General features: G+C 36.6%; 3 long non-coding RNA genes and 1 pseudogene across 3 annotated transcripts; 2 read left to right on the top strand and 2 right to left on the bottom strand.

Moving 5' to 3' along the window:
• Positions 1-521: 521 nt before the first annotated feature.
• LOC110189626 (uncharacterized) lies at positions 522-2,210 on the bottom strand. The gene is made up of 4 exons (XR_002319959.2): positions 1,421-2,210; positions 965-1,358; positions 742-901; positions 522-681 (listed from the first exon to the last, which is right to left on the bottom strand). It is a non-coding gene; the product is annotated as an uncharacterized LOC110189626 (long non-coding RNA).
• A 978-nt stretch (positions 2,211-3,188) lies between these two features.
• On the top strand, positions 3,189-8,453 carry LOC147644289 (uncharacterized; annotated as a pseudogene).
• A 2,500-nt stretch (positions 8,454-10,953) lies between these two features.
• Positions 10,954-11,248, top strand: LOC147644288 (uncharacterized). Its single transcript, XR_015270839.1, has 2 exons — positions 10,954-11,013; positions 11,072-11,248. It is a non-coding gene; the product is annotated as an uncharacterized LOC147644288 (long non-coding RNA).
• A 1,476-nt stretch (positions 11,249-12,724) lies between these two features.
• Positions 12,725-14,479, bottom strand: LOC110189702 (uncharacterized). Its single transcript, XR_002319966.2, has 3 exons — positions 14,059-14,479; positions 13,604-13,996; positions 12,725-13,542 (listed from the first exon to the last, which is right to left on the bottom strand). It is a non-coding gene; the product is annotated as an uncharacterized LOC110189702 (long non-coding RNA).
• Between the last annotated feature and the right edge of the window lie 12,968 nt (positions 14,480-27,447).

Below are 27,447 nucleotides of genomic sequence, written 5' to 3'. Positions count from 1 at the left end.
AAATTTTTAAAAATTCTTATTTGTTAATAAATTTTCAGTTTAAATTGTGAGGGATTTTTCGTTTTGCAAAGAATTACTTGACAAACTACTGCTACTTTTGATTTTGGTAGCTGTTGCTTTCGATCAGCAGCATATGCCAAAATTAGAAAGAATATGCAGATCGTGGAAGTCGCCCGTAGCCGCCGTCGCTCTGGTTTGCTTCTTTTGATTTTACTTGTAGTTAGTTTGCTGCGGGACTCACACGTATTCAGCCATGGCTCCAAGTGAAGTGTGGAAGTATTTCGAATATAAGGCAGACGAGGGTATAGCAATATGCAATGTATGCAATAACTCTCTTAAACACAATACACTTTCAAATTTAAAAACACACTTAATAAAACAACACAAAATTAATTATTAATTAATTAATTTAAACGTGCAAAATCTTGAAAATATTGAAAAGTCATCAACGAGTTCTTTAATTAAAACAATCAGAAAAAAAAAATTAAAACAGATGTTAATAAAAAACAACTAATAAGATCCTATATAGGACTGGTAACAGAAGACAGCATCCCTTTTAATGTCTGAAATTCACCAAATATGAGGAATATTCTCGATCCAATATGCGAAGGCCTGAAGACTGCAGATAAGTGTTGCCAGGCATTGAGCTCGCAAATAGGCTAGATTTTGGGTAAAAATAGGCTAAAATTCAGAAAAATATGCTGAAAAATAAGCTATATATTAAAATACAATAATATCTACCAAATTAAAGTAATTTTCATGTTTTTATTATATTAAACACTTTCAATATCGTCGTTCTCCCCGTCATTCAAATATTAGTGTTTTTTTTTTAATTTGGTCAAGATACTTTTGTGGCAACGAATAGGTATGACAGCATTCATTGTGTCTTCGTAACCCATATCTGTAACATTGAAATATATTATTATTAAAATATAAATAAGTTTGACACAATTTAAAAACAAACCTTATGCTCAATATTGCATTCAAGCTTTTTAATGCCATTTTATTGCGCAATTTTGACTTCACTATGTTCATTTGGCTGAACACTCGTTCCACCTCTGCATTGGACCATGGCAGGGAAAACAACTGGATGGCAAATAATGCAAGCGCCTTAAAGGGGTTTTTGTTTCCTGCGTGTCTATACGCTAGCACCTCTGCCCAAAATTGCATCGATTCTTCTGTTTTTTTCCCCATTTTATCAGGTGAATTTTGTCCAATTGTGATTTTAATTCATCGATATCAGTTATTTTAAAATATTCAAAAATATTTATCAATCAAATATATTTTTGTGGGGTCGCAGTATATTATCCACTGCAAATATATTGACCTTCTTTAAAATATTGAAGTTGTCGGGAAGTCTAAAATGGAAACGTGTATTATAAATATAGTGATAATCTAATCAACTGCAGCTTATTCGTACCTTTCACAAACATAGTGCAGCTTCCTGCTCCTCTGTCTTCCAGCATTTGGAAGGAAAACTTAGTTTTTGTGTTTGACCAATTGCGCCCATTGTCGAAATATGTTTTTTGGACACTGCATGTTGCCGTATGTCGTATACCTTAGCTGCTACTGAGCATTTACAATAGCAACAAAATGCCTTTGCTGGATCAGCTGGCATTTTCCGGAGCCAGTCCTTACACTCATTGTTTTCCAACCAAGCATCGCGAAGTAATTGTTAGTAAATGGCTTTCGGCATTTTGGCACGTACGCTTCGATTCACTTTTATTTCACAATTAATTATTAGAGATCACATAACATTATGCGATAACATATCGCACCATCCAAAAAATCTATCGATCAGAAAGCACGATCATATGAATAAAGTTCACGTAACAATCGGCAAAAAAGAACCAGCAAAACATTGAACACCAAAAATAAAATTTTTCGTTGGTCACAAATACATTAATAAAATATGCTAAATTATTTTAAAAAATATGCTAGATTTATGGCTATAGGCTATTTAGGCTACTATTATTTTATAGGCTAGATCACTTAAAAATAGGCTAGATCTAATCTGAAATAGGCTAAACTGGCAACACTGCTGCGGATGGCAAAATAATGAAATTAAATGCATGAAACTGCAAAAAAACACTCGAAGTAGTCGCAAATAATATAAGATCTCACATAAGAAGTGAACTTAAGAGCACATTATTGTCCTTAAAAATAGATAGTGCAAACCGAATGTCCAGAAATATTTTCGGAATAAGTGCACAATACATAAGAGCTGCTCAAATAAAATCAATTATTCTGGGGATGATTGAATTAAGAGGTGCAGGATCAAGTGGTTCTAATAATCTTTCCGCCGAAGTAATCAAAGTCCTCAACAGATATAATATAAATTTAAATCAAATTGTTTCCATTGCTTCTGACAACGGTGCCAATATGGTTAAAACTACAAATATTTTATCATATCTTTCTGAACAAAACAATGAAGAGGACGACGCAGAGTGCACCAACGACGATTATATACAAAAAATTGAGCTCATAGAAAAAGTGCCCTATGTATTAATAGGTAATATTCAAGTTTGTCGTTGTGCTGCACATACATCACAGCTGGTTGCGATTGATGTAAATAAATCACCGGACATACTTAAGTTCTTACTCAATTGTCGAAATTTGATAAAATACATAAGAAAAGCATCGAATGGATACCGCGAAACTTTTGAAAAAAATGAAAGTGCCACAACTAGATTGTCCAACCAGGTGGGGATCTACCTACACAATGCTACAAAACTTGTTGGAAGCTAAGGACTTGTTAAGAAAAATTGAATCGGTTAAAAACAAAACGGATGAGGATAATTTTGACGTGGATTCCTCGTTTTGCGATTTTATTGAGACGTATTGCAATGTTTTTTGTTCCTTGCAAAAATCAATAAAAAAATTTCAAGAGGAGCAATTACATTACAGTAATTTTTACGCCCAATGGCTAAAGCTTAAAATATCAACAGAAAAAATGGTAAAGGATTCAAGTATTTAACAAAAACTATCGGAAATAAAATGTTGAATTCTATAGAAATACGAACAAAAACATTGTTGAATAATAAATTCGTAGTTTCTTGCTTGTTTCTGGATCCTCGCGTTCAACATATATTGTCATCGTAACAAAAAAGTGATCTATTTGGGACAGATTATATAATCTAAACCCTCTTGGCCATATGTGCTCAACTCCGAATTCCAGTTTTAATCAAATGGACAATTTCATTTTTGATGAGGAAGATGAGTTGTTAGAAGGATATCTATCGCAAGGCGTTCATTCGGAAGTGAACAGTTCTATGGACGTATATACAGAAATTGAAAATCTTCAACTTTCGTATCAAAGGATTTATATAGACGTGCTATCGTATTGGAAAGGTAAACAGCATACCGATAAGGACTCAACTCAAGTAAATTAAAATGGCATAAATAATTGAAGTTTTGTTATTTATTTATTTAATAACAGGTTTCGATTGAACGAGCCTTCTCCACTCTGAGACTGGTGCTTACAGACTACCGCAATCGATTAAGCCAGGATGTTCTTGAGAACATATTGCTGGTCAAGTTAAATCCCAGCTTTTTGGATGTGGCCATTGACACCTTGCCACTGTTTGAAAATGAAAACAAGAAAGGAAGCTAACTTCGGCACGCCGAAGTTTATATACCCTTGCTGATAGAACTTCTATGACTTCCTGGATTCCTTCCATACAATATAAAATATATATATTAATGTTAAAAAACAATGAAGTAATACCTGCTTTCATTTCGTTCACCTATACATATTATATTTTCAGTTTTACATTCACAGATTTGCATTTTTGCTCCACATCTAACGATCGTTTGTATGGCACCTATGTGATATAGTCGTCCGATTTTCATAAAATTTTCAACAAAATTTAAGACTGATATAAAATGGCTATATTTCAAATTTAATGAAAATCTGCTGAAAATTGAAAACGTTATAATTTTTACTTGTATTCATTTTTTGATCGTTCGTGATATAATAGTCCGGTTTTTTTTATAACTTTACACACAATTTAGATTAAAATAAATGATATTTGATGAAAATCTGGTGAAAACTGAATAAGTTATAATCTTTAATTTTATTAACTTCTTTTATTTCTTATAAAATGGCTATGTATCAAATTTGATGAAAATCTGAAAACTGAAAATGTTATACTTTTTAATTGAATTAATTTCTCGATCGTTCCTATGGGAGCTATATGATATAGTCGTCCGATTTTCATAAAATTGTACACAAAATTGTAGAATAATATGAAATGGCTATATCTCAAATTTGATCAAATTCTGTTGAAAACTAAAAATGTTATAATTTTTTTTGTAAAAATTTTCCGATCATTCCTATGGCAGCTATATGATATAGTCGTCCGATTCGGCCCGTTCCGACATATACACGAGTGAGAATATATAGAAGACTAACTGCAAAGTTTCATTCAGATAGCTTCAAAACTGAGAGACTAGACGGACAGACGGACATGGCTAGATCGACTCGGCTGTTGGTCCTGATCAAGAATATATATACTTTATATAGTCGGAGGTGCCTCCTTCACTGCGTTGCAAACTTCTGACTGAAATTATAATACCCTGCAAGGGTATAATGAATAAGTTTATTAACACTCAAACTGTTTTTATGTTTTTATTTTAATTAATTTTGTTTTTATTGATATTGAATTACTCGCATTTTTGATTTATTGTGTTATTTTTCGTAAAGATTAAAAAATGAGATAAAAAACATGAATAAAAAGGTACAAGTACGAAATAATTAATTGCCAAAAAATTAATCAAGCTAATAGGTCATAAATGAAAAGTCGCAACGATCGAAAACAACGGGCGACTTCCACGATCTGCATATTCTTGCTAATTTTGGCATATGCTGCTGATCGAAAGCAACAGCTACCAAAATCAAAAGTAGCAAAAAGTCGAATGCAGCGACTTATGCGACTGTAGCTGCCGACGAATCCCGAAAGTCGACGCGTGCCAGAGCGTCGACTTACGACTACGACAAAAGCAACAGCAAAGCGGAAAGCAAGAAAACTAAAAGCGGCGACTGCTGCTGATTTTTGATTTTGGTCGCTGTTTGATTTTTGACTATGCTTTGACTGCACCTTCTGATTTGTTCAGAAGCAGAAGCAGAATGATTTTTTTTTCATTTTATAATATCGCTCGCAGTTGAAGTAGTGGAAAGCAAAAATATTGCGACTTATGCTAATTCGACTGCAGTTTTTTAAACACTGGCAAAAGACCGATTGACCGAAAAACTCAACGCAAACGGTCTTCATATTTACATCATTGTTGTTGAAAATAAATAATATAATTATACTCTTGCAGGGTATTATAATTTCAGTCAGAAGTTTTCAAAGCAGTGAAGGAGGCACCTCCGACCATATAAAGTACTAGCGGCCCGTCCCGGCTTCGCACGGGCATTAAACATTACATTTAGATTTGTCAATTTTAACACATTCATACCCAGCCACGTTTCTTTGTGGCATATTGTGGTTAAGAGGGCACTTCTGAATACATCAAGGTTCTGGCAAAATCATCTTCCTGGCATAAGGTGAAGAAGGCAGTCAGAGTTGTCGCTGGCGGATTCAGGACTCTTTCTTGCACATTTCTTTCTGTGAAATAGACACGTTGACCATTCTCCAAATGGACTGCCAAGTGAGCTAAAGCTGGATAGCGTTCATGAATTGGGAACGAAAAAATTCTCCATGCAGCCTCGTTGCTGCTTTTGTATCTTCCAGCCTGGTATTGAGATATTTCATCGACAACTCGTACTGCATTGTTGTCACCATTTTCTGCCTAAACACCAAAAACTGCCATATCGCTGCCTTTATTCACGTACTTGCAGATATATTTAATCGATTTCACGGAATTGCAATATTCTACGTTGATGTGCGCTTTGTATGATTTTGACAATAGTGGTGAGTATGGAACCACCCAACGATTGTCTACCTCAATATCACCAATTCTCATGTTTAAATTTGCTGAAGTCCCTCCATCTTCAGTTGACCGTCTCCTATACAGAGGATATCCATCGTCCCCTGTTACGGTGTTGGCTGTAAATGCTCGAGGATATCGCTTGAAACACTTCCCGTCTACCATGCATGGTGAACATGGGTTGAGGGTACCACATGGGCCATGGATCATGTTCTTGATGACAACTTCATGCAAATCCGTATCAACCTCGGCCCATGGAATCTCAGCGCATATAACATCGTCAATTTCATCTGGAGTAATTTTATCATACAGCCAAATCAGTATGTGCGCATGCGGCAATCCTCTCTTCTGCCATTCTACTGAATACATCCAGCACCGCACAGATCCAAAAACTCCATGTTTCACAATAAAATCCATCAGTGACTTGAGCTTTTGTCTGAAAACACGGGCTGTGATGTCATGACTATCCCTATACGATTGTCCAGGAAATAACAGCTGTACTATCTCGTCCCAAGCTGGATTGCATGTGAAGGTGATAAATAAGTCTGGATGGCCGTAGCAAGGAACATATGCCATGGCATTTTGACCATATTCATGCATGTGGCGTGGACTACGTATGTATGAGGATGGCAAAATCGTGAGCTTTCCAACGTTGATTGTATTACGGTCATTCATCACAGCATCCCGCAAATGAATATATTCCTCGGACCGAAGTTTCGTCTGATTCAATCGAAGAGGCCTGACAGTATATGCAGACCTGATGCATCCGGCCAATAACGACATTCGATTCGAGCTGTAATCAATAGTTGGATTATATCTGAATGCAAGACGATTGTATTGCAGGTTTTGATCTTCTGCAAGCTGTAAACGCGCTTCAGCTACCCTTGCCATTTCGCGTTCATTATTTTGAGAGTGAATCAAATCGATTGCTGCAGAACGCGACTGCCTAACTCTCAATCGTTTTCTCTCAAGCCTATCTGCTCGTCTTTCTGCTGATTCTTCGTTGTGCATCTGCATTGCTCTCAGCCGCTCAGTCTCTCGGATTGAGGCCCGTTCTTCGTCAGTCATATTCGAAATCTTACGTCTTTTTGCTTCTGTATTGCGAGTACGACGACCCAAACTCAACATCTTGGGTGGCATGACTTCGTTTCTTACTGAACCTGAACAAAAAAATAAAATTTTTATCTCCAATTCCTTATTTCAATATGTTTTGAATGTTTGACAGGAAATGCTTCGATTCAGCTGGCTGCCTGTAGAGGGAGGTAGATGTAAGGTAGTTTTTTGATATTTTTTTAACACCTTGGATTACGTTATCGTAATTTTAGTAAGGATGCCTTTTTTTTTTGAATGAAATATAGCCTATGTCACTCAGGAATGATGTAGCTTTCCAACAGTGAAAGAATTTTTCAAATCTGCCAAGTACTTTCGGAGCCTATTCAATTCATACAAACAAACAAAAAATCAAACCTTTCCTCTTTATATAATAGTATCGAAATTCGTAGCAAACTAGAGCATGAAATGCCGAGCACAATGCCTCCGTCCGCCTAGAAAACTCTGAGACTGCACAGGAGGTTCGCTCGCGAAACTCTGTAGCACGTGCTCAGAGAAGGCGTAGTGAACGAGTTTGAGCGCGCGAACGGATAAATGATGCAGCCGCTCATATCCGGATAAGGCAAAACTCTGCGGATCACGCTTCATGGAGAGCGATCGAAGAAAATCGGGTGCTGCAGAGGTCCATTAGAGGTCCCACTAGGGCCGAACTTTCCATGGACGAAAGATAGGATCAACGGAAACAGCAACGTCAGAGGAACCGTGCCACTGCGAGGGAACCATATCAAAGGAAAGCCAAGGGCAGACCAATTGAGTGCTGTGGAGGAACATGGATTCCATCTCAGATAAGTGGTTTGAACAAAATTTCTATTTCTGCTAGGTTTCCCAATTTAAATGTAGACAACGCATTTTATCTTAGTAGAAAATTTCAGAGTCAGATCGGCAAATATCAGTTTCGAAGCTCATGTCGTCAGAGTGTTTCAAAGGGTCGGCTACCATTCCTTTGTCTCTCTAATGGGCTTGACTTTCCAGACATCCCAGAGTGTCTTAAAAATTTAACATGCCTTAAGGATCGCCTAATTTCTTCGCGAATTCCTTTTATGCGAATTATCTCCCTAGGCTTTGAAATACGATGTGGAATAAGAGGTGCAGTAGTAAATGTTCCAATTTCAGTGCCTGATACGGTAAGCGCCCTCCCCCGTTCCTTTTATTCGACTCATGTCATACAGGTTCACCTCAAAAGAAAGTAAGAATATTCCCACAATTTTATGACTGAAACTATGCGACCCGCTCAAGTCCTTGAAGTTTTCCATTACTTAGTTAACACTAAACTTTACAGAAAGCACAATATAACCTTTAATGGTGGTTGGCTTACTTAAACGGGAGATTAAGAGAAAATCTCATTTATCGCAGATGAAGCTGACCGAGAGGAAGTGGAACAGCTTGTACGCCAATTGCCCAGTAGAGAATGAATTCGACCAGAAGAAGATTTAAGCCCAGGTGGTCATTAAACTCTTAGAAAATAATGACCCTGCACTTCAACGCATAGTTTTGGAGAAGGCCGCCTCCCAAATAATATAACCGTTGATGAGGATGCAGAAGAACTGTCTTTCCCAACAATCTCAATCGGATCAATATATAAAGCCAAAACCATCTATTTTAAAAAAAGCAAGGTTGCAGATTCGCTTTTATGACACTCGAGGTGCAGTAGTACCTAAGATTCTTTATATGTACAAGTTTTATGAAATGCAGCGAATTCAAAATTCAATCTCCATTGCCCTACGCAAAAAATTAGCTGCGGTTACTGTAATGAGGACGGATACCATATTTTGAAAGGTCTTCGCTCCGCACCAGCTCATTGGGAAACTGAGAAAAAAAGTTATTGCCATGATCAGGCAATTTGGGCTGCCTACTTTCTTCATAATCTTTTCCGCTGCTGAATCGAAATGGAATGAACTTTGGGTTAGTTTTTCCCGTCTATTGGATAATAGAAATATTACTGAAAACGAAGCTGTAGCTCTTTTTAGCTCCGAAAAAACTCGATTTATTAGATCTGGCTCCGTAACATGATCCCGATATTTTGACTTTAGGTTTCGGCAATTAATAAATTTGTTCAAAAGCTCCGAAAATTTTTGGTGCAACCCTTGGGCCCCACTCACATGCCATGTACTGGTTTTCTGGCGATTCATTGACCCGTTTCATTGATCGTTTTATTACTACCTCTAGGGATGATCCTGAATTACAAGAGGTACAAAATTCAAAATCAGCGCCATAAGCATAGTTTTTTGTGCTTCAGAGAACTCCGTGGCCAGAGAATCTGCATCTCCATACTCACCAAAGCCTGACACAATGGTTATACAAGGGTGGTCATAAGTATTTACACTACGACCAAATACTTGCAACTCGCAACTTACTTTGCTTATTATTCTTGTTGCTGTTGATTGATTTGCTTAAAATAATTCTTATCGCAAAGCTTGATCTATGCAAAAGCTCGCATAAAAGGAATTCGAAAAATAACGGTGCTTAGGACAAAGCTAGGAGCAAAGAAAAAGATGAATCCAAGTTGTCAAAAGTATTTACACACATTTGATTAGCGTCAGAAGTATTTACACAACGAAAGTTCTTCTTTAGTTTGTAGTGACCGGTGTTGGTTCAGTTGCTCGGAAAGAGGTAATTTTTTTAAAAATAATTAAAAATAAGAAATTATCTATTTCAGTTAACTCAAAAAATGCCAAAAAAAAAAAGCGAATTAGCCGTTGAGCTCCGGGCTGAAATTGTCACCAAGTTTAAAACTGGCACCCCTGCACCCGTAATCGCTAAATCGTATGAAATTTCGAAAAAAAAAAACGATACAATTTAGTGAAGAACACCTTACTAAATAAAAAAAGATCAGGCCGAAAACCTGTCCTTAACGAAAGGCAATGCAGGCATCTTCTCGGAGTTGTAGCAAGTAATCCAAGTGCAAGTCCTGCAAAAATTGCCTTGGAATCAAAATCTATAATTGGGAAAAAAAATTAGTGATGCTACACTTCGTCGCAGGCTAAAAGAGACAAATATTAATACATATGTTGTCTGCAAAGTCATTGACATCACACCGTCCAACCAAGTCAAACGACTCCAATTGGCGCTGGAGTATATACCAGGTGTGGCGGTTAATAATTCTTAATTTTTTCCGGAGATGGCGCTGAATGCACCCATTGGTTTACACTCTTCTATCTTACGCCGTTTTGTTGTTATGTCAATGCACTTTGAATCGACATAAATACTTGCACAGTTCCGTGTTAGCGTCTTGGTTTTTTAGTGTTGTAAAAATGTCAAGTTACGAGCCAGATAAAGAGCATTTGCGGCACATGTGCGAAATATTGTTATCTCGGCACCAACATGAAAGTTTTTTGCATCAGATCGTGACTGGGGATGAGAAAAATATTTATTTTGAGAAGCCCTACTCACCGGACCTGGCCCCATCAGATTACCATCTGTTTTCATCGATGTCGCACGCGCTCTCTATGCAGCACTTCAAAAACCACCAGTGCTGCCAATTTGGATTTTTTCCCGTCAAAACTGGCTTTTTTTTAAGGCTAACTGCGGGAAAAATTTGTGAATTGCGGGAATTGTGAAAAGCGGGAATTCTGGCTTTTTTGGAAATTGAATTGGCTTTTTCCCGATTTTTTTTGTGTTGTTAAAACTTAAGTACAAAATATGAAAAAGTGGCAGCTAAAAAGTTAGCTTTACGAACAAACCAGATAATGTAGCGACGTATCGATTGTTTTAATAGATATACGCTAATTTCATAAGTCGCTTAGTTTTTCCATCTCTATATAAAAAGTCCGCGTAAATTGTTAGCAAGTTCTAAAATGCCGAAGGAGTATAAACAAAAATGCCGCGATGTCTGGCTTAAAAGTGATGAATTTAAGGCATGGATTCGCAGGGATGACACAGACCTGCAAAGGGTTTATTGCAACTATTGCAAGACTACTATTACAGCTAAACTCAGTGATCTGCGAGCTCACGCTGCAATAAAGAAGCATACTAGTGCAAGCAAAAGATATTCATTTCTATTTATATTCATTATATTTATTTTAATATACAGAAACGGATTGCGAAGGGTCGGGAAATGCTGCGTCGACTATGAAGTGCCAATCAAATATCTGCAGATGATAGGAACTATTAGGTCTTACGAAAATAAGGAAGACCATGAAGAAATTGATCAAATTATGGAAATCTTTTAAACAAAACTGAACTTATTAAATTTTTATATTTTTTGAAATTTTTTCTATTTTTTATACATTTGTTTCAGCTTTTTTTTGGATTTGTTTATAAATTTTTTAAGCTTTTTTTTTCACTTCTCCCGTCGAAAACAGCTTTTTTTGTTGGTCAAAAGTTGGCAGCACTGAAAACCACGAAGAAGTAAAAAAATGGGTCGATGAGTGGATCGTATCGAAAGATGAAAAGTTTTTTTGGAAGGGGATTCACAATTTACCGGAAAGATGGGAAAAATGTATATCAAACGATAAAGCATACTTTGAATAAATGAATTTATTCACTCATACTTAAAATGACGATTTTTTTTCGAAAAAAATTAAAAATTATTAACCTCCACACCTGGTAAAAAAGCCTCTTGACTTCTAGTACAACATTTTATGGACGGATGAGGCAAAAATTTTATGCATTTAAAAAAAAAAACAAAAACATTTGGCAGCCCAGCCAATCAACAAATTTGGGGGAGGCACAGTTATGTTCTGGGGATGCCTCTCATACTATGGATTTGGGGACGTTGTGCCAATACAAGGGACCTTAAACCAGAACGGATATCTAGATATCCTTAATGACCATGCATTTACATCAGGAAATAGACTTTTTCCAAGTCATGAATGGATTCTGCAGCAGGACAATGCTCCATGTCATAAGGGAAGGATACCAACTAAGTTTTTAAACGACCTGAATCAGGCAGTTCTATCGTGGCCCCAACAAAGCCCAGACCTCAATATTATTGAAAATGTTTGGCTTTTATAAAAAATAAAAAAACGATTGATAAAAATAGAAAACGCGAGGGAACCATCGCTGAAATTACTGAAATTTGGTCCGAATTGACAATAGAATTTGCCCAAACTTTGGTAAGATCAATACCCAACAGACTCCAAGCAGTTATTGATGCCAAAGGTTGTGTAACTAAATATTAGTAACGTATTTTTATAAAATTAAGAAAATCTTCTGTTTAAATTAGATATTAAGCTGATAAAACAATATTAAGTTTTGTGTAAATACTTCTGACGCTATTAAAATGTGTGTAAATACTTTTGACAACTTGGATCCATCTTTTCTTTTGCTCCTAGCTTTGTCCTAAGCACCGTTATTTTTCGAATTCCTTTTATGGGAGCTTTTGCATAGATCAAGCTTTGCGATAAGAAGTATTTTAAACAAATCAATCAACAGCAACAAGAATAACAAGCAAAATAAGTTGCGAGTTGCAAGTATTTGGTCGTAGTGTAAATACTTATGACCACCCTTGTATTTCCATTGGAAGACAACGCAGCCAATGTTGAACATTATTAAGCAACGTTTAAAAAAATTAAAGAGCTTTTAAAATCCTGTTCCGATAAAGAAGCCATTTTTAATAGTTTTAAAAATTTCCTTACCCATTTAGAAATAACTTTTGAAGAATATAGGTATTTCTCCGTCGCCAATTTTCCGATAGGCTGGTAAATGCTTATAATAGGGATATCTTAGGCCTACATAGGGCCAACATGGATATACAATATATTCTAGATGCGTTTGTCTGTTGTAGTTATATAATTAATTACAGTCGAGTCCCGATAATTCGTACCCCGCTAAATCGAAAATCGCGATAATTCGTAAAAAATTCTGTTCCCTTGAAAAAAAAACTCGTTAATTCGTAAAAATTCCATACATTTTGGTGCCCTCGTTAATTCGTATTATTTGGCGCAACGCAAAGAATATTGAATCTCTTATAAGTCGTACTTTTGTTTCGTAACCTCTTATAAATCGTAATGCAATGCGAAATTTTTTGTAGTTATAGTACCGTTAGATTTTGCAGACAGCTATTATTTTAAGGCTTGAATTTTTATTTTTTATAATTTAATGTTCCTGCTTAATTGTTTAATTTTTTGTTATTATAATTTTATGTTATTGTTTAATTTTCCTTTAATTTGAAAAACGTACAAATGAATGTACATACTTATAATGTTTGTTTAATTTTAATAAAGTTAAATACATATGCAAACATGGTGTGAAATGTAAAACTCCGGTTATTCGACTCTTTCATTTTTGAGCCCCGTTAAATAGAAATCTCGATAAATCGAATTCCCGTCTAATTCGTAAAAACAATGATCCCCTTGCCATTTCGAATTATCGGGACTCGACTGTACATATTAATTATTTAAGTATTTCTGCCAACAAATCAAGTTCTTCAATTATATCTTCTTCTCCAGCTAAATTTGTGTATGCCCAGGTAGTTCCAATTTTTTTCAGGCATGCTGCTGGCACTTCATAATTGTGACAGGCTGTCACTGACAGCACTTTTTTTCTCGGCGAAGTCCGTATCTACAAAAATTAAAGTTAATGTTATTAATAATCTAAAATATGAGTTAAGCAGATAAAATACCTTATGTGTAAAATTAAGTTCAATGTTTGATAAGCCATTCTGTTTCTAAGCTTAGTTTTTACATTGTTCATTTGGCTGAATACTCTTTCCACCTCTGCGTTCGACCATGGCAACGATAACAGGCTTACCGCAAATGATGCCAGTGCCGAAAATCTTTTGTTGCCTGCTGCATTCGTATATTTCGAAACTTCGGCCCAAAAGCTTATTGAATCCATTACATTATTCCAATGTATCAGATGGACTTTCTTATACTGAAACAAAATCTCTTCAATATTACTAGACTCAAGCTCGAAGTGTTCGAGGATATGGACTATTTCCGCCTTCTTGGCACAAAACATTTTGTCGACATAAAATAAATTGATTTGTTGCAGGACTTCAAAATTGTCTGGCAATCTGAAAAAATTTGGGAATTTGTTAAAAAAAAATATTATAATTACTTTATAATATGCATATACCTCTGTTTGAGCTCATTAATTAGAGCAACTATAAAGTTGACACATTTTAAACGAATTTCTGTCTCGTTCGAAATGTTTTGACTATACTCCTTGAGCTTTTTCTCGAACGCATATCCCAAATTGCAATCGTGCTTTACCAAATGTTCAAAATTATTTTTTAAAATATATATATATATATATATATATTCATCTTTCCAAGTGAATGGACGTGTTTTTTTCTTGCGCTCTCGTTTTGTATTAAAGTTTGAATCTAAACACCGGGGTTAACTTAATTTTTCTAAGTTGTGTTAATAACTTCCCGTTCACTTCGCGTGTGCATGCAGCTTTTTTAATTTTGTGTATATGTATAATTGGTTTTATTTTCCAATTTAGTTGTGCTGCTAGTGCTAGCTTTTGCATATTTTGAATTCCTTTTTGTGTCTTTTTCGTCTAGCTTTTGTTTGCGCCGTTGCAACAGCTAAACGTTTTATCTATTTATCTCCCACGCTCTCCAACTCTCTCGCTTTAGCTGTGCCGCTGCACTTTTCTTATCTAATCTAATACGCTCTCCCGCTCTCTCGCTCTCGCTGTGACTCTTCACTTCTTTCTTTATAGCTCTGTTGTTATTTTTTTTTCCAATTACAAGTACAGTGGTAAGTCCTCATAATGTCCGGAAACATTGTCTGTTTTGTTAAAACCTGTCAAAAGGCAATTGCTGCAGGTGACCTTACAATCGGCTGCTGGCTGTGCGACAACGTCATGCACGCCAAGTGTATTGGAGTTGCAGCTCGGACGGTGGACGATGTAAGAAAAAACATCGGCCTGCGTTACTGTTGTGAGGCCTGTCGCGATGTAGAAAGGGAAATGACGTCTTTCATTCGGCAAACCAAAAGCGGTTTTAAGGGCATTTTAACGAGTTTTCGTAAAACTCTTGATATGTTCTTGGCGCTGGACACCCAATTTAATAGCCTTACCGTATTAAATGAGTCTCCTAGGCGCAAAAAAACTGCTATTGGTGGGCAGCATGTAGACGGACCCCAACTACCTGCAACAGGCTCTCAGCAGCAGCCTCCCACGGCACAGCCCTCGACCTCAGCATTAATTCCAAGAGTGCTGAGATCGAGCGCTAGGAAAGATTCGGTATCCGAATGTGCAGCGGGAGTGCCCGTACCGCCGGTGATTCCTGTTTTATCCCCTGGGGGGTCGCAAATATTGACCCCTCAAAGTCCCGTGCACACAAATATATCTGCCCAGGGTGTTAGGCCTGGAATACCGGCCGACATTGGCACGGCAGATAACCAATCTGCCTTGCCAAAAGCCCTTATAGCGGTTCCACCAACGAGACATATTTTTGTCTCGCGGCTCTCCCCTGACCAAACATCGGAAGATGTTTTCGCCTTTATACAAGGCAAAACCAGAGCCAAAAAAATAAAGATAAAGGTGGAAAAGTTCAAATTTTCTTACGCAAGGGACATTTCATCTTTCAAAATAAACGTCCCTAACGAGCTCTTTAACACTATTTGCTCTCCCAACTTCTGGCCAGAGTACATCGTTGTTAATTAGTTCGAGGCGAAGAAAAAGAAAAAGCGGCCTGTAGAAATAACTCTTCCCAGGCCTGATGTTACCACTGCGCCTTCTACGTCTTCCAATCCCGACCCAAAAAACTAACCTACTCCTTAGGTATTTCCTATCAGAATGCAAGAGGCTTACGTAGTAAGTTTCCTAACTTGTATTCTGATAGCCTTTCGTTTGCATCTCAGGTTATTGTGCTCACAGAAACCTGGTTAAAGCCGAAGATTCTGAGCTCCGAAGTTTTTCCAGCTGTGTTCACGGTATATCGGCTAGATCGCCCTATCAGACGCGGGGGTGGAGTTCTTATAGCGGTGGACTCCTCACTCACGTCAGAATTATTAACCTTCGAGGAATGCAACGATGTTGAATTCCTCTGTGTGAAGCTATCTATGAAAGGTAGCTCAATTTTTATTACCTGTTCCTACATACCTCCACTGTCGGAACTTCCCATTTACTGGAATCACCTTTCCGCTATTCAGATGGTTTCCAGTAGACTTTTGGATAGAGACCAGTTGGTAGTTCTTGGAGATTTTAATATCCCTAGTGCTATTTGGTGCTCAAATAATTCCACCAATACTCTCAATACACCTACACAACATGACTTTATCGCTGGCTTGTTTGACATTTCGCTGTCTCAAGTCAACCATGTGCGAAATTCCTTACAGCGCTTGCTTGATCTTTGCTTCGTCTCTGATCCTGCGAGAGTCAGTTTAGCAAGGGTGGCGCCTCTGACGCAGCCCGAAGATCCTTATCATCCAACTTTCGATGTGACTCTTGATATTGGGTGTGACGTACAGAATATTTCTGACCGTCCAGCCAATAAAGTCCTATGTTTTCGCAAAACGGACTTTGAACGGCTGAATAATTTTATAAACGAGTTCAATTGGTCCGATCTATACATGTGCACTGACATGGCAGTTGCCGTGGATATTTTTTTACAGTGCCATGAATTCATTTTTTACTGAATGTGTTCCGTTATATTATCCGCCAAGCTCGAATAAACCGCCGTGGTTTACTAAAGAGTTGAGCCGACTTAAAAATAAAAAATCTAGACTGTATGCTAAATTTAAAATCACCGGTTCTCAATCTGCCCTTTCATTTTATTTATCAGCTCGGTCAAACTTTACCGTGCTGAACGCGCAGTGTTATAAAAACTATTTAAATCGTTGTAGGGCCCAGTTCTCACAGGACCCAAAACAGTTTTATAATTTCGTTAACACTAAACGTAAACCTAAAACCAATCCTTCCACGCTTTCATTTGAAAATACTACCGCAAATAATGATCAGGCAATAGCCGATCTATTTTCGCAGTTTTTTCAAACAACCTATTCTAGCTCTTCGTATATATACCAGACTTATTCCTAAGACATACCCAAATCGAACTTAATTTTCTGTCCTAGCCTAAACGAAAGCTCTCTCCTTTTAGATCTTCATCGTGTCAAGCCAGTTTATTCGCCAGGTCCCGACGGAATTCCTGGCTGTGTGCTCAGGTATTGTGCCGACGCCCTGTGCTATCCCCTTCTGAAATTGTTTACCTTGTCCTTAGAAACCCCCCACTTTCCCATTATTTGGAAGGAATCGTTTATTATTCCTCTCCACAAAAAAGGTAGCAAATTGGATGCCAGCAATTATAGAGGAATCTCTAAGTTGTCGGCCATCCCAAAATTATTTGAAAATATTATCACCCCTCACTTACAGCACCTTTGTAGATCGGTTATTTCTCAATGTCAACATGGTTTTATTAAGCGAAGATCAACAACAACAAATCTTTTGGAGCTCTCTTCCTATATTATAAAGGGCTTCTGTAATAATTGTCAGACAGATGTAATCTATACTGATTTCAGTAAAGCATTTGACTCTGTTAACCATTCTCTCCTCGTTAGAAAACTCGATTCTATGGGTTTTCCAAGTGATCTTCTTAATTGGATCTCTAGTTATTTGAATGGCAGGACGCAAAAGGTCCTCTTTAAGAATAATTTATCCAATGTTCTAAGGGTTACATCTGGTGTCCCGCAAGGAAGCCATTTGGGACCCTTATTGTTTACATTGTTCATAAATGACCTGCCCAAAGTCTTGACTAACTCCAGAGTACTTATGTACGCGGATGACGTCAAGCTTTGCGTGCAATACAGTGACGTTGCCTGCCAGTCGGATTTACAAACAGATCTTAATAATTTTCAAACTTGGTGCCGTGTAAACTTATTAAACTTAAATGGCTCGAAATGCAAGCTAATGACATTCTCTCGTATCGCTCCTAAGCTTGCTACTTACACGCTGAACTGCTGCTCTTTGGAAAGAATTAATACACTTGACGATTTGGGCGTCCACTTGGACCCAAAACTTGACTTTATTGATCATATTTCGTCTATGGTGAATAGAGCCAGGGGTGTGCTTGGATTTATTAAACGGTGGTCGAAGGAATTTAATGACCCCTATGTTACTAAATCCTTATAAACTTCCCTAGTTCGTCCTATCCTAGAATATGGATGCTGCGTTTGGAGCCCTCAGTACGGCGTCCATAGTAAACGCATTGAGTCGGTTCAAAAGAACTTTTTACTTTTCGCTCTACGCGGTTTAAATTGGGATGCAAACCAAAGATTACCTTCCTACTCTAGTAGACTCCTATTAATAAACTTGCCGTCCTTACCCAATCGTAGAACGATGCTAGGGATAACCTTTATTTTTAACCTTATCCACGGTGATGTGGAAAGTGCTGACTTGTTGAGTCAGCTTAATTTCCATGTACCATGTAGAACCACTAGATCCTATATCCCATTACATAGTGTTGCGCCACTGTAGGACCTCCTTTGAACTGCATGAACCTTTTAGAGTGTTATGTGCAAATTATAATGATTTGTACACACTAATCTCTAACGTAGATTCCCTTCCCAAATTAAAATCTTTAATACTAACACACTTAGTAAGCATGCATGCTAACAATCTAGCAGCACGCCGGTAGTCAATTTTCCTCGTATTCTGTCCTATATTTTCCATCGCGCCTACTAACACCTAACCCAAACAGGCACGTGCCTGGTGTCATACGGGCCACTTGTATGTACTGACCTTAGTGCATCAACGTCCAAGAAAATATCAATACTAACATTATCAGGAATAATTTTGCTCGTTAGCAAAATGATTTTATCGTAAACTCAATATCATTTAAAAAATTGCTCGAATCTCCAGTCCAGTGCTTGTTTGAAAAATTTTGTTGATGTGCTGCATTTGACTTAGCACTGGCTGCAAAAACAGCATATACATATGCACAAATGATTGACGTCGTCATTAAATTAAGTATGCAACGTTTGTGCCTGAAATATTTTTCGTTCGCTCAATCCACTGCGGCAGAATTCGGGTAACTGCAATACCACTACACACATAGACAAACGCATGTTAATAAGATCTCAACAGACAAAAAGTTAAATTCGAACAATACAAACATATAGTTTGTTTTACCTCTTTGGAGTTATTGAGCTGATAATTTTTTTTGTAATCTGATTGCCTTTTTGCGCTTTTTGCTTAAAATTAAGGAAGGAACCATTTTCTTTAACTCTGTATAAACACTTTGTTTAGAACCGACCATTACACTTGCGTTGTCCGTGCCGATTCCTATCAAATTCCCAAGGTTTAATTTAAAGTTGTTTAGTTCCTGGCAGAGGCTGTTCACAATCGTTTTTGAGTCCCCCTCCTCGAGTGGAATTAGGGATAAAAATGTGGAAACCATGACGCTCCGTGCTGAACTAAAATAGTTTATGGCAACACCTATATAGAATGAATATAGCTTAATTGTCTTATAGAATGAATAGTAGTATAACTTACCAAGTGTCTTGCAAACACTTATATCGGTACTCTCATCGAGCAACAAGCTGTACTTGGCATCGCCGATGTCCTCTCTTAGTAGCCCTTTAAAGCTTGGAGCCAAAACATTTGTTATTATGCTCGTGCATTTTGATCTATGAAGTTTCATAGCACTGCCGTCTTGAAAATTGGTTCTGCACAACAATCCCATATGGTCAATGCGGCTGACGGATGAATGTGTGGCAACATATAAACATAATGCCACCTCTTGTTGGCAGGTTTTCACAGATGACACATATTAAACAAACGATATTTTGTTCGTCTGTGAAAAAGCAGATGATGAAGCCTTATGTTTGGCTGTCTTCGCATGTGCGTGCAAATCGGAAAGTTTTGCATTAATGCTAGATTTGCAATATTTGCAAAAGCATTTTCCATCATCGGCCGCATCTAAAATCAAACAATCTCTGAATGAGGGATCTTGCATCCAGGCATTTCGCGGTTTTTGCTTATATGTACATCTTAGGCAGGGCTGCGTTTCTTCGCGCTGTGCTCTCGTTTCTGTTGTTAATTTTTAAATACATATATTGAATTGTTTTGATTTTGTAACGATAATTTACATACATATTATTTAAATTACTTCGCCGCTCGAATTTGCTGCCGATTATAAAGTAAATTGCGTACTTACATATAACATAATCGGTACTCAGGGAACACCACGAGGAGGCCAAGATTATAAAATACATGGCGTACATATGTACATATAATCGGTACTCAGGGAACACCACGAGGAGGCCGAGTCGACTTTAAATAATTAAACGTAGTTTAAAAATCTCCTTGTTCCCAAAAAAAAAAAAAATAACAAAAATTATATTAAAAGACTTGCTTAAAATAATTCAAAATAACTAAGAATGGCATCATAGATGTACCGACTCTGATTTTGAAGTTGACGATGAGTTAGATTCGTTTTTAGGACTTTAATATGTCTATTTTTCTTATGCTTTTCAGCCTCTCAGATCCCCCATATAATTTTTCTGAGAACCATACACTATTTTTCCTAAGCAGGATGAGCAGAAAATAATTTAAAATGTGCCTTCTGTGTTCATAGCAATTATTATCCTTCGAATACCATTTTGAGTATTTATCTTCAGTTGCCGCCTGTGCAATAGATTTAATTACTAAGGTTCCTTTAATACAGTGTTTAAAAAACTGTGGTAAGTTTCATTTCGCATGATTTTGATTCTGCTTCTGCTTCTGAACAAATCAGAAGTCGCAGTCAAAGCATAGTCAAAAATCAAACAGCGACCAAAATCAAAAATCAGCAGCAGTCGCCGCTTTTCGTTTTCTTGCTTTCCGCTTTGCTGTTGCTTTTGTCGTAGTCGTAAGTCGACGCTCTGGCACGCGTCGACTTTCGGGATTCGTCGGCAGCTACAGTCGCATAAGTCGCTGCATTCGACTTTTTGCTACTTTTGATTTTGGTAGCTGTTGCTTTCGATCAGCAGCATATGCCAAAATTAGCAAGAATATGCAGATCGTGGAAGTCGCCCGTTGTTTTCGATCGTTGCGACTTTTCATTTATGACCTATTAGCTTGATTAATTTTTTGGCAATTAATTATTTCGTACTTGTACCTTTTTATTCATGTTTTTTATCTCATTTTTTAATCTTTACGAAAAATAACACAATAAATCAAAAATGCGAGTAATTCAATATCAATAAAAACAAAATTAATTAAAATAAAAACATAAAAACAGTTTGAGTGTTAATAAACTTATTCATTATACCCTTGCAGGGTATTATAATTTCAGTCAGAAGTTTGCAACGCAGTGAAGGAGGCACCTCCGACTATATAAAGTATATATATTCTTGATCAGGACCAACAGCCGAGTCGATCTAGCCATGTCCGTCTGTCCGTCTAGTCTCTCAGTTTTGAAGCTATCTGAATGAAACTTTGCAGTTAGTCTTCTATATATTCTCACTCGTGTATATGTCGGAACGGGCCGAATCGGACGACTATATCATATAGCTGCCATAGGAATGATCGGAAAATTTTTACAAAAAAAATTATAACATTTTTAGTTTTCAACAGAATTTGATCAAATTTGAGATATAGCCATTTCATATTATTCTACAATTTTGTGTACAATTTTATGAAAATCGGACGACTATATCATATAGCTCCCATAGGAACGATCGAGAAATTAATTCAATTAAAAAGTATAACATTTTCAGTTTTCAGATTTTCATCAAATTTGATACATAGCCATTTTATAAGAAATAAAAGAAGTTAATAAAATTAAAGATTATAACTTATTCAGTTTTCACCAGATTTTCATCAAATATCATTTATTTTAATCTAAATTGTGTGTAAAGTTATAAAAAAAACCGGACTATTATATCACGAACGATCAAAAAATGAATACAAGTAAAAATTATAACGTTTTCAGTTTTCAGCAGATTTTCATTAAATTTGAAATATAGCCATTTTATATCAGTCTTAAATTTTGTTGCAAATTTTATGAAAATCGGACGACTATATCACATTGGTGCCATACAAACGATCGTTAGATGTGGAGCAAAAATGCAAATCAGTGAATGTAAAACTGAAAATATAATATGTATAGGTGAATGAAATGAAAGCACGTAATTACTTCATTGTTTTTTAACACAAATATATATAATTTATATTGTATTGATTCCTATATTCATAGAAGTTCTATCTGCAAGGGTATATAAACTTTGGCGTGCCGAAGTTAGCTTCCTTTCTTGTTAGGCCAAAGAATCAGAAGCGCGGGCTTAAATTTTCCAACGACCATGTAACTCATCCGTTATCGATCTGGAATGATGTTATTTTCATAGACAAGTCCAAGATCAAAATTTTTGGCCAAAATTGGGAAGGGTGGAATGCAACATTCTTGGGGTCAACTAATTACAGAGCTGCACAATAGGAATCTAATACCTACGGTCAAGCACGGTGGCGATAGAATCATGGCTTGCGGATGCATATTGGTATCCGGAGTTGAAATGTTGGCGTTAGCCGAAGGAACTATGGACAAACATAAGTACCTTCAATAGTTGAGGGATAATTTTGACCAGGACGCCAAGAAATTGACCATAGAGATAATTTTAAGCAAAAGAAAATATATTTAATTAATTTGAACAATAAGTAATGTATTAATCTTATATGAAAGACTTAATTACCTAACTTAAATTAGATCAATAAAGTCGCAAAAACAATTTTTTTTTAATGAATACGCTGTTTTAGCAGATTCCGTCCGTAGGCCGTCACAGCCAAACCAATGCATCTGGCTTATAGCAGGTATGCTTTGCACATCCTTCCATTTCTCTTCTAACTTATAAAATAAAGACAAGTTTTCAATTTCTGAAGAGGACATAAAATATATTGTCACTCCACTTATGTTGCTTTCAGCACATTGGAAAAAGGAAAACGCATCGGGAATTGAAAGGGCTTTAGATTTCGTTATTTGCCAGACTTTCCTTTTAATTACAGCTCCAACTCCGTCAACAGCTCCCTTTGCGTGAGAACTAGCAAAAAAATTCCATTCAACGTTTGCACATCCAATTCGTGTTAATATATCAGTCAAGCTGGTTAAAATATATTTATTTTTAAATTGTGCGCAGCTGCCATCGGAAAATATAAATATTTGCGAAAAACTGCCAAACATTTCCTTAATTTCCATTAAAAGTTTTAAAACAAAAATGAAGACATCGTGCTTATTATGCGAGAGTTTATCGGTAATTATTGAGAACGACCACGAGGCACCAGCCAACCATGCAACACAAGTGAAAATTGTTACCTGTTGGTAGCTAAAATGCGCACTTTGTATTTCGTTTTGCTGTGTCAACCGATAATTTTCAGCAAAATCAATTTGAACTAGAACTAGAACAACTAGAACTAGCTCAAATGGCTTTATGTTTGCCTTCCTTTCTTCAAAATATTTTTGTTGGGCCCTTTTAACAAAGAAATGGGTTTTAAATGAAGGTAGCTTAGCTTCTATAGTATTTACCAAATCAGATACAGTGGAAGTTGTATTTGAAAGGACAATATGATTTTTAATTTTACCCCACTGTTGCCAGTTCACTTCATCTTCCATATTAGTTAAATATGCAAGAGGAAGTAATTCATATCTTAAGTCTGTTAGACAATTCTTACATTGGGTTGTCATGCAATTTTCATCTTGAATATTGCAGCAAACTGCTGTAAGAAATGTCTCAAAAGTGGTAGGAAATGATGGAATCGCATTTGAGCAGGTTCTTAATAGGAAATCAAAATTAATGATACATGCAAACGCACATATTATGTGGTATTTTATTGGCCAATTGGACATGACGAGGTCGAATTTTAAAAAAGGTTGATAAACCTACCCTTTCGCTTGGAAAATATTGCTTAAATAATTCGTAGGTCTCGGAAACTGTCATTAACATAAAACGCTTGGCCACTAATTTACCCGCAACATTAATTGTGTCTTTTTTTCCTGCAGCTTGCTCGCTTATATCATCATTTTCATAGAAATCTGTGATGGCATTAATTAAGTTCTCCGGTATTTTTTTGCTGGTTTTGTAAATATCTTCATTTTCTTCTATCTTTTTATATTTTTCTACCAGCACTTCCAGAACTTTAATTGCTTTCTTTAAGTCTTTGGGCAAAGCTCGTTCTACCTTCTTTACAGCTTTCCCTAAGGTTTGCTTACAGCTGTAAGTCCCGTCTTGTTGTTGACGTGCAAGTGACAAATCGAAGAGTTTTTGGCGCCTGTCCCGTTGTCGAACGCGATCATATTTTCGTTTTTCTTCAATTATTTTTTCATTATTTTTAGCCAGCCTTTTCCACGACTGTCTGGCATTCTTCATCCTTTCATTATTTCTCAATTTATACATTTCCATTTTTGTCCCATCATTTTTTAAGAGTTCTCTCCACCGTTTGCATCTCAGTTTGTTTTTCCCAGAGACTTCATTCATCTACATTAAATAAAAACAATTTAAAGACAAAAAAAAAAAAATTTTTTACTTACCATGTCGCACGCGACAAACTTTAAAAATTCTTCAAAAATTAATCTGCGCTTGTATTTCACCAAATTTTGCTTTATTAAATTCGGTATCAATATATTTGTTTGGATAAAAAATTAGATTATCACTGGACACAGACTCTAGATGCACTGATAACAAATGCTCTTTATCAATGTCGCACGCGACAGAGATATAAGCATATGGGCTTTTTCGAAAATTTACCGTATTTGGGTATCGCATCGTTTCTTTTACCTTTCCTTAATATTCTTTGAATGTAAACAAAGATTTAAAAGTGCGAATATCAATACATAGTGACTCTCCATTAAAAGACATAATCAAAACAAAACGTGCGGTAGAAATGTTCGAAACAGAACTTTCCGCGCCTTCGACTTTGCATTGAAATGTTTCGAAATGTTTTATGAATAAATGCAAAATAAGCTTATTTTCGTTAAATTCAATATATTCGCTATAAACATATGTAAGAAAAACATACATTTACTGACTTTTAATTTTATGGCCACGGTTGCGTTCTCCAGAGAATTGCCCATATGCTGCTGATCGAAAGCAACAGCTACCAAAATCAAAAGTAGTAAAAAGTCAAATGCAGCGACTTATGCGACTGTATCCCGAAAATCGACGCGTGCCAGAGCGTCGACTTACGACTACGACAAAAGCAACAGCAAAGCGGAAAGCAAGAAAACGAAAAGCGGCCACTGCTGCTGATTTTTGATTTTGGTCGTTGTTTGATTTTTGACTATGCTTTGACTGCGACTTCTGAATTTTTCAGAAGCAGAAGCAGAATGATTTTTTTCATTTTATAATATCGCTCGCAGTTGAAGTAGTGGAAAGCAAAAATATTGCGACTTATGCTAATTCGGCTGCAGTTTTTTAAACACTGCTTTAATATTTCTAGCATGAGGAAATTCTTCTAAAAATGTGTGAAATATATTACAAAATTTACTAATTCATCTTTTGTGAGTATCTTGCAGGGATCGCAATTAAATTTCTGTTGTGATTTAAGTAGCACAAATCCTGTAAAATATCTTAATGCATTTTCACTTGCTTCGCTCATGTCAAGGGTGGCGGTTTCGTTATCGTCCATAATTTCCATTTCGTCCGATTGTGTTTCAAAAGAAATATCTATATCTTTATAATACACCTGTTATTGGTCACTTAGATCGGCGGCCTGTTCCTCACTTACGTTTTCAACTGCATTAATAATCATTTCATCATCATCAGGCTTGCAGTTTCCAGTGGTTCTTTTAGAAGAGATAACCTTCATTGACAACATCTTAGAAATGATGGCATTGAACTCAAATAGCATTAGATTGTTGTTTGTACCGCCGCTACTTCTTATTAAATAAAATAAGTGCTCCAGAGCATCCTTATTAAGACAATATCAAAAAATAAACATTGCCTTCACTCCAGAAATCTTGCGCAAGCATCAAAACTGAATTTATGGAAAGAATAAATCCGTCTATACAATAAACTTTGTTGGGGTATTTACGTTTCTTTAAATAGCGTTTCATTTCAATAATATATTTTACTTGTCACTATTCTTCTGCATGGCGGCTTTGAAAGTATTTTTACTATATATATTATTGCTGTTCAAGCAATCGAAGTCTATTATTTTTTTCAATAAATTTTACTGTTGCAAGTGCTTGTTGTTCGCAGTCATTAAATGCGCCATTTTCAATAAGTGCCTTTAAGGCAGAAGAGACTGTTTGGCTAAATACCTACGTAGCATATTTAACCTTCATTTTTTCAAAGGAGTTTGGGTCTATATGTTTCCGAGATAGCTTTGGGCATAACCGAGTTGACAAGTTGTTTGTGTCAATTTCAAACAATTTAAGATTAATTTTCCATGAGGCTTCCTCATCTGGAGTCATAATACAATTTTTCATCAAAATATTGCGAAGCGATTTAAATAAGTAGTAATTAAAGTTAGATAACTTAAATAATTTGTCTCCCAATGCAAGCGCTAGCCGCTAAGTATTGCTGCGACGTCATAAGCAAGTGAGCCGCCGCCGCGGCGCACTGGCTGTAGCCGTCCGAAATCAATGAAAAAGACTGCATACAGAATTTCGCACACGCATACAAATGTGCGACCGCTTGTACACACCCTGTAGTACCGCGTGTCATCAATAGGCTTCTGTCATCCACGCGCCGACTGCGACTTCTACCGAGGCGACGCTCTGCCGACTGCGACTTCTACTACGACGCTCTGCCCACGATACAGTTACGGCGGTAGTCTAGACGGCAGTCGTCGGCAGTACCATGGCCCGGCCGTTGAGAAATTTGTTGATGAAACATCGATGAATTGTTGATGAATTTGTTGATGAATCATCTATTTATTGTAGATGAATTTTTATTGATGACAGCCTAGGACATGCCCATGTTAAATAAATCAACAGTTGTATGGCCTGTCATCGATGAAAAATCAAAAGCACCCCCTTGACTGTTGATGAATTGTTGATGACAGATACTGCAGGGCATATACACACATGCACAGAAACGAGAGAACAGCGCGAAGAAACGCACCGCTGCTCATCATGCTCATGAAAAGTGAATTCTTGTTGTGCTTGGTTTCGAACGAATGCTTCGAACTCGAAACAGCCGAACGTACATATCGTTCGGGTGCTCTGGGGTTCCAGGCTCAGCCGTTTTTGTGATAGTACTTTTTGGTAATGTTTGACTTCTCTACAGTGGCGTAGATAGCTTTTTGATATGGAGGGGGGATATGACTCAGAATAATATTCTGTTTTTTTGTAAGTTTTATTCGTGTACAGAAATTGGTCACATTTTTCACATTGATAAGTTGCATTATAAAAAAATTCTCTTATCGAAGAAGAAATTCAAGCTTTCGAGATTTTTTTGCTAATTCATCAATGACTTTTAGTGCTGCCAACTTTTGACCAACAAAAAAAGCTGTTTTCGACGGGAGAAGTGAAAAAAAAAGCTTAAAAAATTTATAAACAAATCCAAAAAAAAGCTGAAACAAATGTATAAAAAATAGAAAAAA

This window comes from Drosophila serrata, unplaced genomic scaffold (genome assembly GCF_035046125.1).
Source record: "Drosophila serrata isolate PLE 108 unplaced genomic scaffold, ASM3504612v1 contig_199, whole genome shotgun sequence".
Taxonomy (NCBI): Eukaryota; Metazoa; Arthropoda; class Insecta; order Diptera; family Drosophilidae; genus Drosophila; species Drosophila serrata.
Note: the sequence above shows the minus strand (reverse complement) of the source record. Positions and strands in the feature narration are given on the sequence as shown.